General features: G+C 43.0%; 2 protein-coding genes across 2 annotated transcripts in view; both read left to right on the top strand.

The window, feature by feature from the left end:
* RAP1B (RAP1B, member of RAS oncogene family) overlaps nucleotides 1–16,087 on the top strand; it is a 119,948-nt gene that overhangs the window by 79,628 nt on the left and 24,233 nt on the right. The gene's annotated exons all lie outside the window — the stretch shown is intronic.
* NUP107 (nucleoporin 107) overlaps nucleotides 15,158–16,087 on the top strand; it is a 165,039-nt gene continuing 164,109 nt past the window's right edge. The window contains exon 1 of the mRNA XM_068276712.1: nucleotides 15,158–15,163. The gene's annotated coding sequence lies outside the window, so the exon portion shown is untranslated. The remainder of the gene's footprint in view (nucleotides 15,164–16,087) is intronic.

The raw sequence follows: 16,087 nt of genomic DNA, 5'->3' as shown, positions 1-16,087 counted from the left end.
TCTAATCTGTTGGGTAGCAGTGACGGGGTGAGTGATGGGTGATCAGTGGGTGATTAGAGGGGAGAACAGATGTAAACCATGCACTTGTAAGGTGATCTGAGGGCGGGTCTGCAGGCAATCTGAGGGTGTGGGCGGGTGATTAGATGCCCACAAGGGGCAGGTTAGGATCTGATGGGTAGCAGTGACAGGGGGTGATTGATGGGTGATTGACAGGTGATCGACAGGTGATCAGTGGGTGATTGCATGCAAGAATAGATGTATACAGTACACAGGGGGGTGGGGGGGGGGTGATCAGGAGCACTCAGGGGGCAGTTTAGGACCTGATACAAAGGATAGCGTTGACAGATAGTGACAGGGGGTGATTGGGTGCAAACTGTGGTCTGAGGGGGTGATCAAGGGGGGGGGGGGGGGGGGGTCTAGGGGGTGGTATGGGCAATCGGGGTCTGTGTGTGTGTGTGTGTACTTACAGTGCTGCCGTCCTCTCTGGTGGTCAGTCGATCACTGTGACCACCAGGGGGGAGGCAGCCTGTATAATACACTTTGTTTACCTAACAAAGTGTATTATACACTTGGTATTGGCTTGTTTAAAAATTTGCAACCCGCCAGCGTGCTAATTGGCCGTCAGGTTGATGTCACATGTGGGCGGAGCCTAATGCCGGTTAATTTGCATAAATGCCACACACTCGGACTAGGTGCACACTCAGAAGAAACGCTACACTGCGTTTTGCAGCTAATGGAAGTCTATGGGCCGCATGAAAAAAACGCATATCAAAGGCATATGCGTTTTCAATAGGTGCTTTTTTCAAAAAAAGCTGGTTTTGTTGCATGGTGTGCAAAAAGGGATCAAAAACTCACATAATGAAAGTCAATGGAAACGCAATGATATGCGTTTTTCATGCTTTTTCTATGCGTTTTTGTAAAAAAAAAATTTGATGCATTACCGCTTCCTGCTGTCTTCGTATTAATTTGCATAAAACGCTTGGAAAAACACATGCGTTTTTTATATGCGAACCGCAAACACATTAAAACGCATGCCAAATGCTTGAAAAACGCATCTGCGGTAAAAGAAAAAGCGAACACACTGAAAATGCAGCAAAAAACGCATACAAAAAAATTATGCACGTGACCTAAAATGCAGCGTTTCGTGTTGTGTGCACCTATCCTCAAACTGTCCAGTCCTCTGCCTACCTAAAGAGTACCTAAAGTAAAATTACAGAACCAGGCTCTGTCTTAATGATAGATTTGGGATGGGAGGTTAAATACTTGCCTGTTCTGGCGTCATCCCTGCAGGGAATGGGCCCTGTCTGTTTTTTTTTGTTTTTTTTAAATATATATTTTTTTTGTTCAAAAATTGTTAGACTCAAGCCACCCCATCTGTGTTACTGCAGCTCTCTTTATCTTAATCTGATTTGATAGGGATCGATCCTACCACACAACATATAAAGGTTTCTTTTCCTTTATTAAAAAAAAAAAAGTAGATTTGGATCAACACATGTAGCTTTCCTAAATAGTGAGAAAAAAAATCTTCCAGTTGAGTAGAGCAGGCAAAACAGGAAGTACACGTTGACCTGGAAGTGAAAAGCTTTTAGCAAAAAAAAAAACCTTTAAAATAGCTGAACAGAGCGATTTTCAGTTTTCCTATACTAAATCGAGGCGTAATCTCCTCCAAAATGCTGCAGGACCCACGTTTGGGGAAAAAAAATCGCTCTGGTGTGAACTACCCCATACAAACACATTAAGCCAAGCACTTTTTAAAATGCTTGTGCTTCTAAAAGCGCTCCAAAGAAGTCTTGGTGTGTGCCAGAGGAATAGTAGCAGCAGAATTTAAGACTTACTTCACTCATGGTTATAGATCTCCGCACCTGTTTTGATCTGTAGGTTGATTGGTAGACGAAAGCCACTTCACTGCAATGAAAACCTTTTTTTTTTTTTTTTTAATTATTGCCTCTCTTTTCCACTCCATAGGGAAGTACTAGAATGGTACAGGGTTTATGTGCACGTGCCCCAGATTGTTGCCCTAAAGGTCAAATATTTTTAGCATGATTTTATAACCACATTCCGAGTTTTTGTTTTATCAAGTGGTGCAAGGTGTGAAGCTAGTAATTGATGATCTCTATCAGGTTGATTTGAACCCTTTGCCTGATCTAATAGCGTATCGATGGCTTATTGTAAATCTCCAGCACATTTGCTGATATTCAGTAGTCTTCACTAGCAACAGCTCCAGAGACTTGTAACGTTACGAACAGGGCTGTGGAGTCTGAGTCGAGGAGTCGGAGCAATTTTGGGTGCCTGGAGCCTGAGTTTGAGTCGGTGTTTTCATAAACTGAGGAGTCTGAGTTGGAGTCGGATGATTTTTTTTTTTTGTACAGACTCCACAGCCCTGGTTACTACCGCAGTCTGCTTGCTTTGTAGCAACTACAAGTCCATGGAAGTTTAAATTGTAGCTGGCATGACATGGTGGTGATCAGCTTTACAAGATGTCAGCAGCAACTGTACAAGAGATGCTGCAGCTAGAACGCTCTGTACAGTGGGATGGTTTGAGGTCAAATTGGGTCTTGGATAAAAATGAGTGGGGCTCTTAACCATTGAGGACTTGCCGAAGTTGTGACCTTCACTATCCCAGACTTTGTTGCTATAAGAAGCTTCAGGCCCTGTACAACTTACCAGTTTACCCCTATGAGATCACTGGCCCTGACTACATGGTACTAAAGATGGTCTATGAAATACTGTCTGGCTGTCAAATTTTATGCACCTTGGAATTTGGCCAGTCTGATTCAGCAGGAAGTGCATTTGATTGATCCAGTAAGTCCCTAGCTTCACACAATTTGCCTGCAAGTTGGAATTTTTTGCATCTTTTACCATCTCTGAATGTGGCATACCTCTGGTGTACGTTTTTTTATTTTATTTCTATTTTAAATTAAAAGTAAATTGTCTGCATGGAATTCATTTAACCTTTTCATATTTCATTTTTATATGACCTGTGTATCCTACAAGGCATAAAAAAACCTGTCTGTGCAGTAGTAAGTACACTTTGCTTAGACTCAGTGTTTTTATATTTGCTATTACGTCTGTACTGTTAATGGGAAAAGGCAGATGTTTCAATGCTTTTTTCAGAAACATTTAGATAAGCATAGAACAGGGAATGATGCCATTAACCGTAGAAGCGAGAGATCATGTATACTTTATCTGTTTGTACTAGTCTCCAAGGCTTCCTAGTGTGTGCTCAATGAAGGGGAAAGTTAGACCATTGGATAACCGCTCCTTTGTAATGAGTGAAATGGCACACAAGCTATATTTACACCTGTAAAACATGCTTCATATGAAACCCAATAGGTAACTGGAAACTAGGAAGCATTTTCTTGTCATGCAGAGAGGAAACTACTGCTATATATTTTGCACAGTCACAATAGCTAGAGCATAATGCAGGGTTTTATATTCCAGTCCTATACTAGCATTTTAATGGTGATGAGCCAAAAAGCCAATTTGGAGATTTTCCTTTAAGAGTTATTTGTTATAATCCTCTGCGAAATTACTATATATGTAATTAAAGTATGCCTGAATTGAGAGGGATAAGGAGGTTGCCATGTTGATTTCAATTTCAAAAAAAATCCCTGTTGCCTGGCTGTCCAGCTTATATTTGGTTATGGTATTGTCTGAATCACACATGTGAAACAAGCATGTGGCTAATCCAGGTAGACTTAAGTCAAAGCACCTGATCTTCATGCTTGTTCAGGGTCTCTGGTTAAAAGTATTAGAAGCAGAGCATCAGCAGGACAGACAGGCAATGTGCATTGGTTGTGCTTTAAGACCTATGGGAGAAAAGCACTTTACAAATGTTTTTTGTATTGGTTAAAATATAATAAATGTCAGCCTCCATATCCCTCAGTTCAGGTGTCCTTTAACATCATAATCTGCGTTTGGTTACACCATTTAGTTAGAATTTGCTAAACGGAAACTAAAATCCTTGTACCTAAAACAATACCTAGATCAGGCTCGGGGGATCGGGACCTGATCTCTCAGGCAAAATTGCAAGGAGGAGCTGAGCAGATGTTGCCAGCTTGTAGGCAGGAGTGTTGTTGGGCGGGTGGTGGTGAAGTTGGGGAAGACTAGGCTTGGCTGAGCGATTGGGAGGAGGGCATTGGGAGCTGCCGTACACACTGGATTTTTGGCAGAGACCGGACAATAATATTTTGTGTGTGTGTGTGTGTGTGCCTGCCTTTAGGGTATTAGAGAGGCAGGTGATGGGCACGACAGCCAGGAAATAAATTTGCCTCTGTCCCCATCTCACTTCAGGTGTGCTTTAACAAAATAAACTTTCTAGATTCCTTGTGTATGCAGTACAGGTCCTTCTCAAATTAGCATATTGTGATAGTTTATTATTTTCTGTAATGTACTGATAAACATTAGACTTTCATATATTTTAGATTCATTACACACAACTGAAGTAGTTCAAGCCTTTTATTGTTTTAATATTGATGATTTTGGCATACAGCTCATGAAAACCCAAAGTTCCTATCTCAAAAAAATTACCATAGCATGAAAAGGTTCTCTAAACGAGCTATTAACCTAATCATCTGAATCAACTAAACACCTGCAAAAGATTCCTGAGGCTTTTAAAAACTCCCAGCCTGATTCATTACTCAAAACCGCAATTATGGGTAAGACTGCCGACCTGACTGCTGTCCAGAAGGCCATCATTGACACCCTCAAGCAAGAGGGTAAGACGCAGAAAGAAATTTCTGAACAAATAGGCTGTTCCCAGAGTGCTGTATAAAGACACCTCAGTGCGAAGTCTGTGGGAAGGAAAAAGTGTGGCAGAAAACGCTGCACAATGAGAAGTGACCGGACCCTGAGGAAGATTGTGGAGAAGGACCGATTCCAGACCTTGGGGGACCTGCGGAAGCAGTGGACTGAGTCTGGAGTAGAAACATCCAGAGTCAGTGTGCAGGAAATGGGCTACAGGTGCCGCATTCCCCAGGTCAAGCCACTTTTAAACCAGAAAAAGCGGCAGAAGCGCCTGACCTGGGCTACAGAGAAGCAGCACTGGCCTGTTGCTCAGTGGTCCAAAGTAATTTTTTCGGATGAAAGCAACTTTTGCATGTCATTCGGAAATCAAGGTGCCAGAGTCTGGAGGAAGACTGGGGAGAGGGAAATGCCAAAATGCCTGAAGTCCAGTGTCAAGTACCCATAGTCAGTGATGGTCTGGGGTGCCATGTCAGCTGCTGGTGTTGGTCCACTGTGTTTTATCAAGGGCAGGGTCAATGCAGCTGGCTATCAGAAGATTTTGGAGCACTTCATGCTTCCATCTGCTGAAAAGCTTTATGGAGATGAAGATTTCATTTTTCAGCACGACCTGGCACCTGCTCACAGTGCCAAAACCACTGGTAAATGGTTTACTGACCATGGTATTACTCTGCTCAATTGGCCTGCCAACTCTCCTGGCCTGAACCCCATAGAGAATCTGTGGGCTATTGTGAAGAGAAAGTTGAGATGCAAGACCCAACACTCTGGATGAGGTTAAGGCCGATATCGAAGCATCCTGGGCCTCCATAACACCTGAGCAGTGCCACAGGCTGATTGCCTCCATGCCACGCCGCATTGAAGCAGTCATTTCTGCAAGTATTGAGTGCATAACTGAACATGATTATTTGAAGGTTGAATTTTTTTGTTTTAAAAACACTTTTTTTCTTTTATAGGCCAGATGAAATATGCTAATTTTTTGATAGGAATTTGGGGTTTTCATGAGCTGTATGCCAATATCATCAATATTAAAACAATAAAAGGCTTGAACTACTTCAGTTGTGTGTAATGAATTTAAAATATATGAAAGTCTAATCTTAATCAGTACATTACAGAAAATAATGAACTTTATCACAATATGCAAATTTTTTGAGAAGGACCTGTAGATTGCATTTTCCTTGTATACAAAGTGAGTGTGACCCCCTGAAGGGGGAATCCTTCTGATTGACTGTGCACATCTTGCCTTTAAAAGGGAACTTTAAGGCTAGATCCACACTATGGCCTAGTGCACACCAAAAACCGCTAGCAGATCCGCAAAATGCTAGCAGATTTTGAAACGCTTTTTCTTCTTTTTCTGCAGCGTTTCAGCTAGCGTTTTGCGGTTTTGTGTAGCGGTTTTGGTGTAGTAGATTTCATGTATTGTTACAGTAAAGCTGTTACTGAACAGCTACTGTAACAAAAAACGCCTGGCAAACCGCTCTGAAGTGCCGTTTTTCAGAGCGGTTTGCGGTTTTCCTATACTTAACATTGAGGCAGAAACGCATCCGCAATCCAAAATCTGCAGCAGCCCGGGAGTATGCGTTTCAGCAAAACGCCTCCCGCTCTGGTGTGCACCAGCCCATTGAAATACATTACCCTAGCGGATCCGCACCCGCAAGCGGATCGCAAACCGCAGCAGAGCCGCTCCGGTGTGCACTAGGCCTGAAAGAGCTTTTGTGAGCGCTTTCTGAGTGCTTGTTAAAAAATCACTTCCATTCACTTTCATTAAAATTAGTGTTAAAAATCACACAAACCGTATACAATTGCGGCAATTTTTACTGCACTTTTAATGAAAGTAAATGGGAGCGTTTTTTTTTTTTTTTTTGCAAGCGCTAATCAAACGCAAGCACTCACAAAAGCACTTATAGTGTGGACCCAGCCTAACTGAGAGGGATATGGATGTTTCCTTTTAAACAGTACCAGTTGCCTGTCAGTCCTGCTGATCTCTTTGGCTGCAGTAGTGGCTGAATCACACACCTGAACAAGCATGCAGCTAATCCAGTCTGACTTCAGCCAGAGCACATGCTATGCGTGCTTGTTGAGGGGCTGTGACTAAGGGCCCGTTCTCACCTGAGCGGGAATCGAGTGCTTCCCGCTCATGGCAAACCGCTAGTGGTTTTATGAAATCGTGGCAGTATTCTGACTTGGCAATAACCGCAAACGCGCTGCATGCAACGGTTTGGCGGCGATTTGCAAAGCACGCTAATCACGATCGCTCCAAAACCGCCGCAGTGTCCAGTGATTTTTTTTCCGCGTTAATCGCGGGAAAATCACTCCCGCAACGATTATAGGTGTGAACAGGCCCTTAAAAGTATTGGAGACACAGGATCAGCAGGAGAGTTGGGCACCTGGTATTTTTTGTTTAAAAAAAAAAAAAATCCATATCCTTCTCAGTTTAGGTGCCCTTTAACCACTTAAGGACCGCCCCCAGCCGATGGGCGGCGGCAAAGTCCGGGCCCAAACGACCGCAATACGCCCATCGGCGGGGGCGGCTGCGGGAGTGGCTATGCGGCGATCGCGTCATTTGTGACGCGATCAGCCGCCGGGGACTGGCTCCGCCCACCGCTCGCTGTAACCCGCCGGCCGTTCGGAAGCGCCGGCGGGTTACTAGCTGCCCGATCGCCGCACGGAAAGTGTATAATAGGCTTTGTAATGTATACAAAGCCTATTATACTGGCTGCCTCCTGCCCTGGTGGTCCCAGTGTCCGAGGGACCACCAGGGCAGGCTGCACCCACCCTAGTCTGCACCCAAGCACACTGATTCCCCCCCCCTGCCCCCTGATCGCCCACAGCACCCTTCAGACCCCCCCCTGCCCACCCCCCAGACCACTGTTTGCACCCAATCACCCCCCTAATCACCCATCAATCACTCCCTGTCACTATCTGTCGACGCTATTTTTTTTTTAGTCCCTAATCTGCCCCCTACTCCCTCCTGATCACCCCCCCACCCCCCTCAGATTCTCCCCAGACACCCCCCCCCCCCCCGTGTACTGTATGCATCTATCCCCCCTGATCACCTGTCAATCACCCCCTGTCACTGCCACCCATCAATCAGCCCCTAACCTGCCCCTTGCGGGCAATCTGATCACCCACCCACACCAATAGATCGCCCGCAGATCCGACATCAGATCACCTCCCAAATGCAGTGTTTACATCTCTTCTCTCCTCTAAACACCCACTAATTACCCATCAATCACCCATCAATCACCCCCTATCACCACCTGTCACTGTTACCCATCAGATTAGACCCTAATCTGCCCCTTGCGGGCACCCAATCACCCGCCCACACGCTCAGATTGCCCTCAGACCCCCCCTTATCAATTCGCCAGTGCAATATTTACATCTGTTATTCCCTGTAATAACCCACTGATCACCTGTCAATCACCCATCAATCACCCCCTGTCACTGCCACCCATCAATCACCCCCTGGCACTGCCACCCATCAATCAGCCCCTAACCTGCCCCTTGCGGGCAATCTGATCACCCACCCACACCAATAGATCGCCCGCAGGTCCGACATCAGATCACCTCCCAAGTGCAGTGTTAACATCTCTTCTCTCCTCTAAACACCCACTAATCACCCATCAATCACCCCCTATCACCACCTGTCACTGTTACCCATCAGATTAGACCCTAATCTGCCCCTAGGGCACCCAATCACCCGCCCACACCTCAGAACGCCCTCAGACCCCAGCCCTGATCACCTCGCCTGTGCATTGCTTGCATCTATTTCCCCCCTCTAATCACACCTTGAGACACCCATCAATCACCTCCTGTCACCCCCTAGCACACCTACCCATCAGATCAGGCCCTAATTTGCCCCGTGTGGGCTCTTGATCACTCGGCCAAACCCTCAGATCCCCCTCAGACCCCCTTCCGATCACCTCCCCAGTGCATTGATTGCATCTATTTTCCCCTCTAACCGCCCCCTGAGACACCCATCAATCACCTCCTGTCACCCCCCTAGCACTCCTATCCATCAGAACAGGCCCAATACATCCTGTCATCTAAGAGGCCACCCTGCTTATGACCGGTTCCACAAAATTTGCCCCCTCATAGACCACCTGTCATCAAAATTTGCAGATGCTTATACCCCTGAACAGTCATTTTGAGGCATTTGTTTTCTAGACTACTCCTCGCGGTTTAGGGCCCCTAAAATGCCAGGGCAGTATAGGAACCCCACAAGTGACCCCATTTTAGAAAGAAGACACCCCAAGATATTCTGTTAGGTGTATGATGAGTTCATAGAAGATTTTATTTTTTGTCAAAAGTTAGCGGAAATTGGATTTTTATTGTTTTTTTCACAAAGTGTCATTTTTCACTAACTTGTGACAAAAAATAAAATCTTCTACGAACTCACCATACCCCTAACGGAATACCTTGGGGTGTCTTCTTTCTAAAATGGGGTCACTTGTGGGGTTCCTATACTGCCCTGGCATTTTAGGGGCCCTAAACCGTGAGAAGTAGTCTAGAAAACAAATGCCTCAAAATGACCTGTGAATAGGACGTTGGGCCCCTTAGCGCACCTAGGCTGCAAAAAAGTGTCACACATGTGGTATCGCCGTACTCAGAAGAAGTAGTATAATGTGTTTTGTGGTGTAATTTTACACATACCCATGCTGGGTGGGAGAAATCTCTCTGTAAATGGACAATTGTATGTAAAAAAAAATCAAAAATGTGTCATTTACAGAGATATTTCTCCCACCCAGCATGGTTATATGTAAAAATACACCACAAAACACATTATACTACTTCTTCTGAGTACGGCGATACCACATGTGTGACACTTTTTTGCAGCCTAACTGTGCTAAGGGGCCCAAAGTCCAATGAGTACCTTTAGGATTTCACAGGTCATTTTGAGACATTTGGGTTCAAGACTACTCCTCACGGTTTAGGGCCCCTAAAATGCCAGGGCAGTATAGGAACCCCACAAGTGACCCCATTTTGGAAAGACTACACCCCAAGGTATTCCGTTAGAAGTACGGTGAGTTCATAAATTTTATTTTTTGTCACAAGTTAGCGGAAATTGATATGTATTGTTTTTTTTTTCACAAAGTGTCATTTTCCGCCAACTTGTGACAAAAAAAAATCTTCTATGAACTCACCATACTCCTAACAGAATACCTTGGGGTGTCTTCTTTCTAAAATGGGGTCACTTGTGGGGTTCCTATACTGCCCTGGCATTTTAGGGGCCCTAAACCGTGAGGAGTAGTCTAGAAAACAAATGCCTCAAAATGACCTGTGAATAGGACGTTGGGCCCCTTAGCGCACCTAGGCTGCAAAAAAGTGTCACACGTGGTATCGCCGTACTCAGAAGAAGTAGTATAATGTGTTTCGGGGTGTATTTTTATACATACCCATGCTGGGTGGGAGAAATCTCTCTGTAAATGGACAATTGTGTGTAAAAAAAAAATCAAATAATTGTCATTTACAGAGATATTTCTCCCACCCAGCATGGGTATGTGTAAAAATACACCCCAAAACACATTATAATACTTCTCCCGAGTACGGCGATACCACATGTGTGGCACTTTTTTGCACCCTAACTGCGCTAAGGGGCCCAAAGTCCAATGAGTACCTTTAGGATTTCACAGGTCATTTTGCGACATTTGGTTTCAAGACTACTCCTCACGGTTTAGGGCCCCTAAAATGCCAGGGCAGTATAGGAATCCCACAAATGAACCCATTTTAGAAAGAAGACACCCCAAGGTATTCCGTTAGGGGTACGGTGAGTTCATAGAAGATTTTATTTTTTGTCACAAGTTAGCGGAAAATGACACTTTGTGAAAAAAAAAATTAAAATCAATTTCTGCTAACTTGTGACAAAAAAAAAAAAATCTTCTATGAACTCGCAATACTCCTAACGGAATACCTTGGGGTGTCTTCTTTCTAAAATGGGGTAATTTGTGGGGTTCCTATACTGTCCTGGCATTTTAGGGGCCCTAAACCGTGAGGAGTAGTCTTGAAACCAAATTTCTCAAAATGACCTGTGAAATCCTAAAGGTACTCATTGGACTTTGGGCCCCTTAGCGCAGTTAGGGTGCAAAAAAGTGCCACACATGTGGTATCGCCGTACTCAGGAGAAGTAGTATAATGTGTTTTGGGGTGTATTTTTCCACATACCCATGCTGAGTGGGAGAAATATCTCTATAAATAGACAATTGTGTGTAAAAAAAAAAAAATAAAAAATTGTCATTTACGGAGATATTTCTCCCACCCAGCATGGGTATGTGTAAAAATACACCCCAAAACACATTATACTACTTCTCCTGAGTACGGCAATACCACATGTGTGGCACTTTTTTGAAGCCTAACTGCGCTAAGGGGCCCAAAGTCCAATGAGCATCTTTAGGCTTTACAGGGGTGCTTACAATTAGGCACCCCCCAAAATGCCAGGACAGTGAACACACCCCACAAATGACCCCATTTTGGGAAGGTGACACTTCAAGGTATTCAGAGAGGAGCATAGTGAGTCCGTGGCAGATTTCATTTTTTTTGTCGCAAGTTAGAAGAAATGGAAACTTTTTTTTTTTCTTTTTTGTCAGAAAGTGTCATTTTCCGCTAACTTGTGACAAAAAATAAAATCTTCTATGAACGCACCATGCCTCTCACTGAATACTTTGGGATGTCTTCTTTCCAAAATGGGGTCATTTGGGGGGTATTTGTACTATCCTGGAATTTTAGCCCCTCATGAAACCTGACAGGTGCGCAGAAAAGTCAGAGATGCTTGAAAATGGGAAAATTCACTTTTGGCACCATAGTTTGTAAACGCTATAACTTTTACCCAATCCAATAAATATACACTGAATGGTTTTTTTTTTATCAAAGACATGTAGCAGAATAACTTTCGCGCTCAAATGTATAGGAAATTTTACTTTATTTGAAAAATGTCAGCACAGAAAGTTAAAAAAAATCATTTTTTTGCCAAAATTCATGTCTTTTTTGCTGAATATAATAAAAAGTAAAAATCGCAGGAGCAATCAAATAGCACCAAAAGAAAGCTTTATTAGTGACAAGAAAAGGAGCCAAAATTCATTTAGGTGGTAGGTTGTATGAGCGAGCAATAAACCGTGAAAGCTGCAGTGGTCTGAATGGAGAAAAAGGCTCTGGTCCTTAAGGGGCGAAAAGACTGTGGTCCTCAAGTGGTTAAGGTCCATACCCATGGCAAGATTTCATCTGTCAAAATGACAAACGATCATTCTGACATCCTGTAACTACCTTTTCTAAAAAAGTGGTAAATGAGTTACAAGCAGGTGATGTACAATGTTGCTCATACATTGTAAAATACCATCATGATATATCAGATTGGATCAATTGGTTCATTCAACATCCAATGTTCTTATGACAGAAGGGAGACCCAGACAGCTCCTGGTCACCCAGAACTGCTTGGAATGTGTGAAGGGCTTAAAAAGGCCCTGTATTAAAAGGCAATGCTAAATTGGCAGGTTTGGGTTTTGTTTTTAATAAACATTTGATCCTTTTTTTCCCAGTTGGCTTGAAATGTCTTCACTGTCACACAGGGGATTACGGATGGCCAATGAGATGCAAATCATTTGAGTTGATACGGGGTTATGAAAATTGTGTGTGCTAATATATGCAGTTGGACAATTGACCAATCTAATACCACTGTGCCAGGATTTGATTGGTCTGTTTTCAAGCTGCATACATTTGTATACAAAGTTTAATAACCCCGCATGAACGTGAAATTATTTGCTTCTCACGGAACATCCCTACAGGTGATCAATAAACTGATTCAGTCTGGAGCATTGTTGGGTGGAGTGGTAAATCTATAACAGGACAATAGGTTGAAGAGGTATATTGGTTTCTACAGCATCAAGCAGTGAAATCTGATTGGTACAGCTACTCTGCTAGCAATATTCTAGGGTGGGTGGAGTACTGTATTAGTAAATTTGGAGACCTTTACATACAGAATTCAGTAAGACATAAACAAGAAAAACTGCTGTAAGGAGTGTGTGGATGCATAAAAAGATGTGTATCAGCTAATGCCTAACAGTAGTTGGTGTGAATCAGCTTGCACTCACCAAAAAGCACCTTTTGCAGACACTCTAGATACTGTAGTTTAATACTGGGAGAGCCCTCAGAAGGTTCTTGCAGCACACCAGGTGAAAAGGGGCCCATACACTAGTTGATTACTGTCATTGATATACGGCCGTTTTGACTACTCTGATCGAATCTGCTAGAAATCAGTGCAGCAGAAAACATGACCGATCGATTTCCGACCGATTTTTCTATCAATTTGCTTGATCAGTCCAGACGGAAAATCTGGGTCGATCGGCTGCGGGCAGCATATCGATGGCCCATAGCGTTGCATTAGATTGAATGTTGCAACACTGAATTTCGATCGTTTTCAGGTTAAATCTGACAGTAATCTGATGGTCGAATGTGCTGCACATCTATAAGTGTATGGGTACCTTAATGCAAAGCGCTTAGTCGCCTTATGTGTATATGGTGAGCGCAACCTTGCACTTAAAAGTAGCAGTCCACACTGGTCTGTTGCTCCTTTAGTCTTCAGCATTAATGGAAGTCGGCTATAGCAAACATCCCAGAGAAACTGGTGCTATTGGATAATTATTAGCAGCTGTTTATTGAAGCGGTTTTACAGTTTAGTAAAGTGGGTTCTGAAGGTCATATTAGTGAAATGAGTTTGGATGAAGGCTAGCTGTATTTCATGTGACTGAAGTTCTGCAGATGCTGAACTTTATTTTTATATTTATTTGACCTTTGCTTTGCACAGTAACTCTGAACTCTGTTCGGAGTTACAAAAATAAAACTTATTTTTGTGATTTACTTGCAAAAGTGGAGTCCGTGAGGTCTATCAATTTCATTGCACAAGAATCTAAGCAAACCCAATTACACCCACATTTGAACTGGGCAAGCAGCAGTCCAGATCACTAAATAGTGTATGGATGCAAAATAGAGGACAGAATATACCTTCCATAGGCTATATTTGTTTGACACTGCAGTAGAGCTTCTTTCCTCTGTTCTCTAGGTTCAGCTTGTAGACGGATCAGTCACATAAGTGTGGCATCAAAAGAGGCAGATTAACTTGGTTAACCGGAAGTAGTTGGTGACTTAGCATTGTGTCTGCCAGGCATTAGACTGTGGTAAAATTCTTACAAATATTTCCTGTGGATGGGTCGAATCAATCATTTCCACCATTTCCTATCTGTTCCTGATCAAGAACAGAATTGAGTTTGTGCTTTTGTGATCTAAAAATTGATCCCATTCTTAATCAGAAGCAGATCGCACATGCTGGAAATTATTTTGACCCGTCAATGTTAGAGACTCCGTAACAAAAATTGCATCCTGTTTTTTATCATCCTACAAGTTCCAAAAGCTATTCTAATGTGTTCTGGCTTACTGCAGCACTTTCTACTATCACAGTCTCTGTAATAAATCAATGTATCTTTCCCCTGTCAGACTTGTCGGCCTGTCTGGAAGGCTGCCAAGTTCTTCAGTGTTGTGGTTCTGTGATGAATCTCCCCCTTCCAGGCCCCTCTCTGCACACTGTCTGTGTATTGTTTAGATTAGAGCAGCTTCTCTCTTCTCTCTTGTCTTTTACAAGCTGAATAAATCGTCCTCTGAGCTGGCTGGGCTTTCACATACTGAAGAATTACAGACAAGGGCAAAGCTGTTTGCAGGAGAAAAAAGAGCAGCCTGAAACTTCAGTGCATGAGAACAGGGGGGAAGAAACACACAAATGATCTCTTGAGATTCAAAAGGAAGGCTGTATACAGCCTGCTTGTGTATGGATGTATTTTCTATGTGTGGACATACTGTACATCAACCTACTTCCTGTTTTGGTGGCCATTTTGTTTGTTTATAAACAAACTTTTTAAAACTGTTTTTTTTAACCACTTTTAATGCGGCGAGGAGCGGCGAAATTGTGACAGAGGGTAATAGGAGATGTCCCCTAACGCACTGGTATGTTTACTTTTGTGCGATTTTAACAATACAGATTCTCTTTAAAGAGACACTGAAGCGGAAAAAAAATATTATGATTTGTATGTGTAGTACAGCTTAAGGCCCATACACACGTCGGATTTGCACGAACGACGGGTCGTTTGAACGTTCCGTCGTTCGCACGTTTCCGCATGAAATCCGGCGTGAGTACAGACTATCGTTCGGGAGATAAGACTGGTTACCAGCGATCCGCCTGGCGGATCGTTGGTAACCAGTCTTATCTCCCGAACGATAGTCTGTACACACGCCGGATTTCATGCGGAAACGTGAGAACGACGGAACGTTCAAACGACCCGTCGTTCGCGCAAATCCGACGTGTGTATGGGCCTTAAGAAAAAAACATTAAGATCAGCTACATCAGTCTAATTGTTTCCAGTGCAGGAAGAGTTGAGAAACTCCAGTTGTTATCTCTATGGAAAAAAGCTATTAAGCTCTCCGACCAACTTGGTCGTGGAGAGGGCTGTTATCTGACTTTTATTATCTGAACTGTAATTGAACTGTTTACTTTTCCTCTAGCAGAGGAGAGTTTATTACTTCACAGACTGCTCTGAAAGACTCGTTTTTAATGCTGAGTGTTGTGTAATCTGGACATATTATAGAGTGATGCAATGTTAGAAAAAACACTATATACCTGAAAATAAAAATATGAGAATATTATCTTTGCTGCTAATCTTCTAGTAATTATTCATAGTACACAACCAATTCATTATATCATATATTTTTTTTCGCTTCAGTGTCTCTTTAAGGGAAATAGCGTGTGTACCACCCTTGAGATGAACCTTTAGTGAGGCAATAGAGGCCTGAAAGTAAACCTGTAAGAGGAAAAAAATTCAAAAGTTAGATCCTTCTCTTAGTGGAGGGTAACCTGTGCATGATCCAGATCTGATGCACATGAACATGTTTTACAAATATCACAAATTGATTTGCTGATTCCATGCGCTTAATGTTGGGAATACAGGCAGTGGACATAAAGGTGGGCATTCCTTTGTAGTATGTAGCAGTGCTGTGGAGTCAGTTTTGGGTACCTGAAGTTCGAGTCAGTGGCAGGGCTGTGGAGTCGGCGCAATTTTGGGTGCCTGAAGTCAGTCGGGAAAAAAATGCACCGACTCCTAATGAATTTGTAACTGTAATTAAAATAGAAAATATGATAAAATGTTCTATTTCTCAAATAGTCATTAAAAATGTGTATATATACAGTAATAGCTGTGTTCAGTCCACAAAAATGAAATAAACCAATCAAAATTAGTTACCGTATTTTTCGGAATATAAGACGCTCCGGACTATAAGACGCACCTAGGTTTAGAGGGCAAAAACCAGGGGAAAA

The sequence above is a fragment of the Hyperolius riggenbachi genome, chromosome 3 (assembly GCF_040937935.1).
Source record: "Hyperolius riggenbachi isolate aHypRig1 chromosome 3, aHypRig1.pri, whole genome shotgun sequence".
Classification (NCBI taxonomy): Eukaryota; Metazoa; Chordata; class Amphibia; order Anura; family Hyperoliidae; genus Hyperolius; species Hyperolius riggenbachi.
Note: the sequence above shows the minus strand (reverse complement) of the source record. Positions and strands in the feature narration are given on the sequence as shown.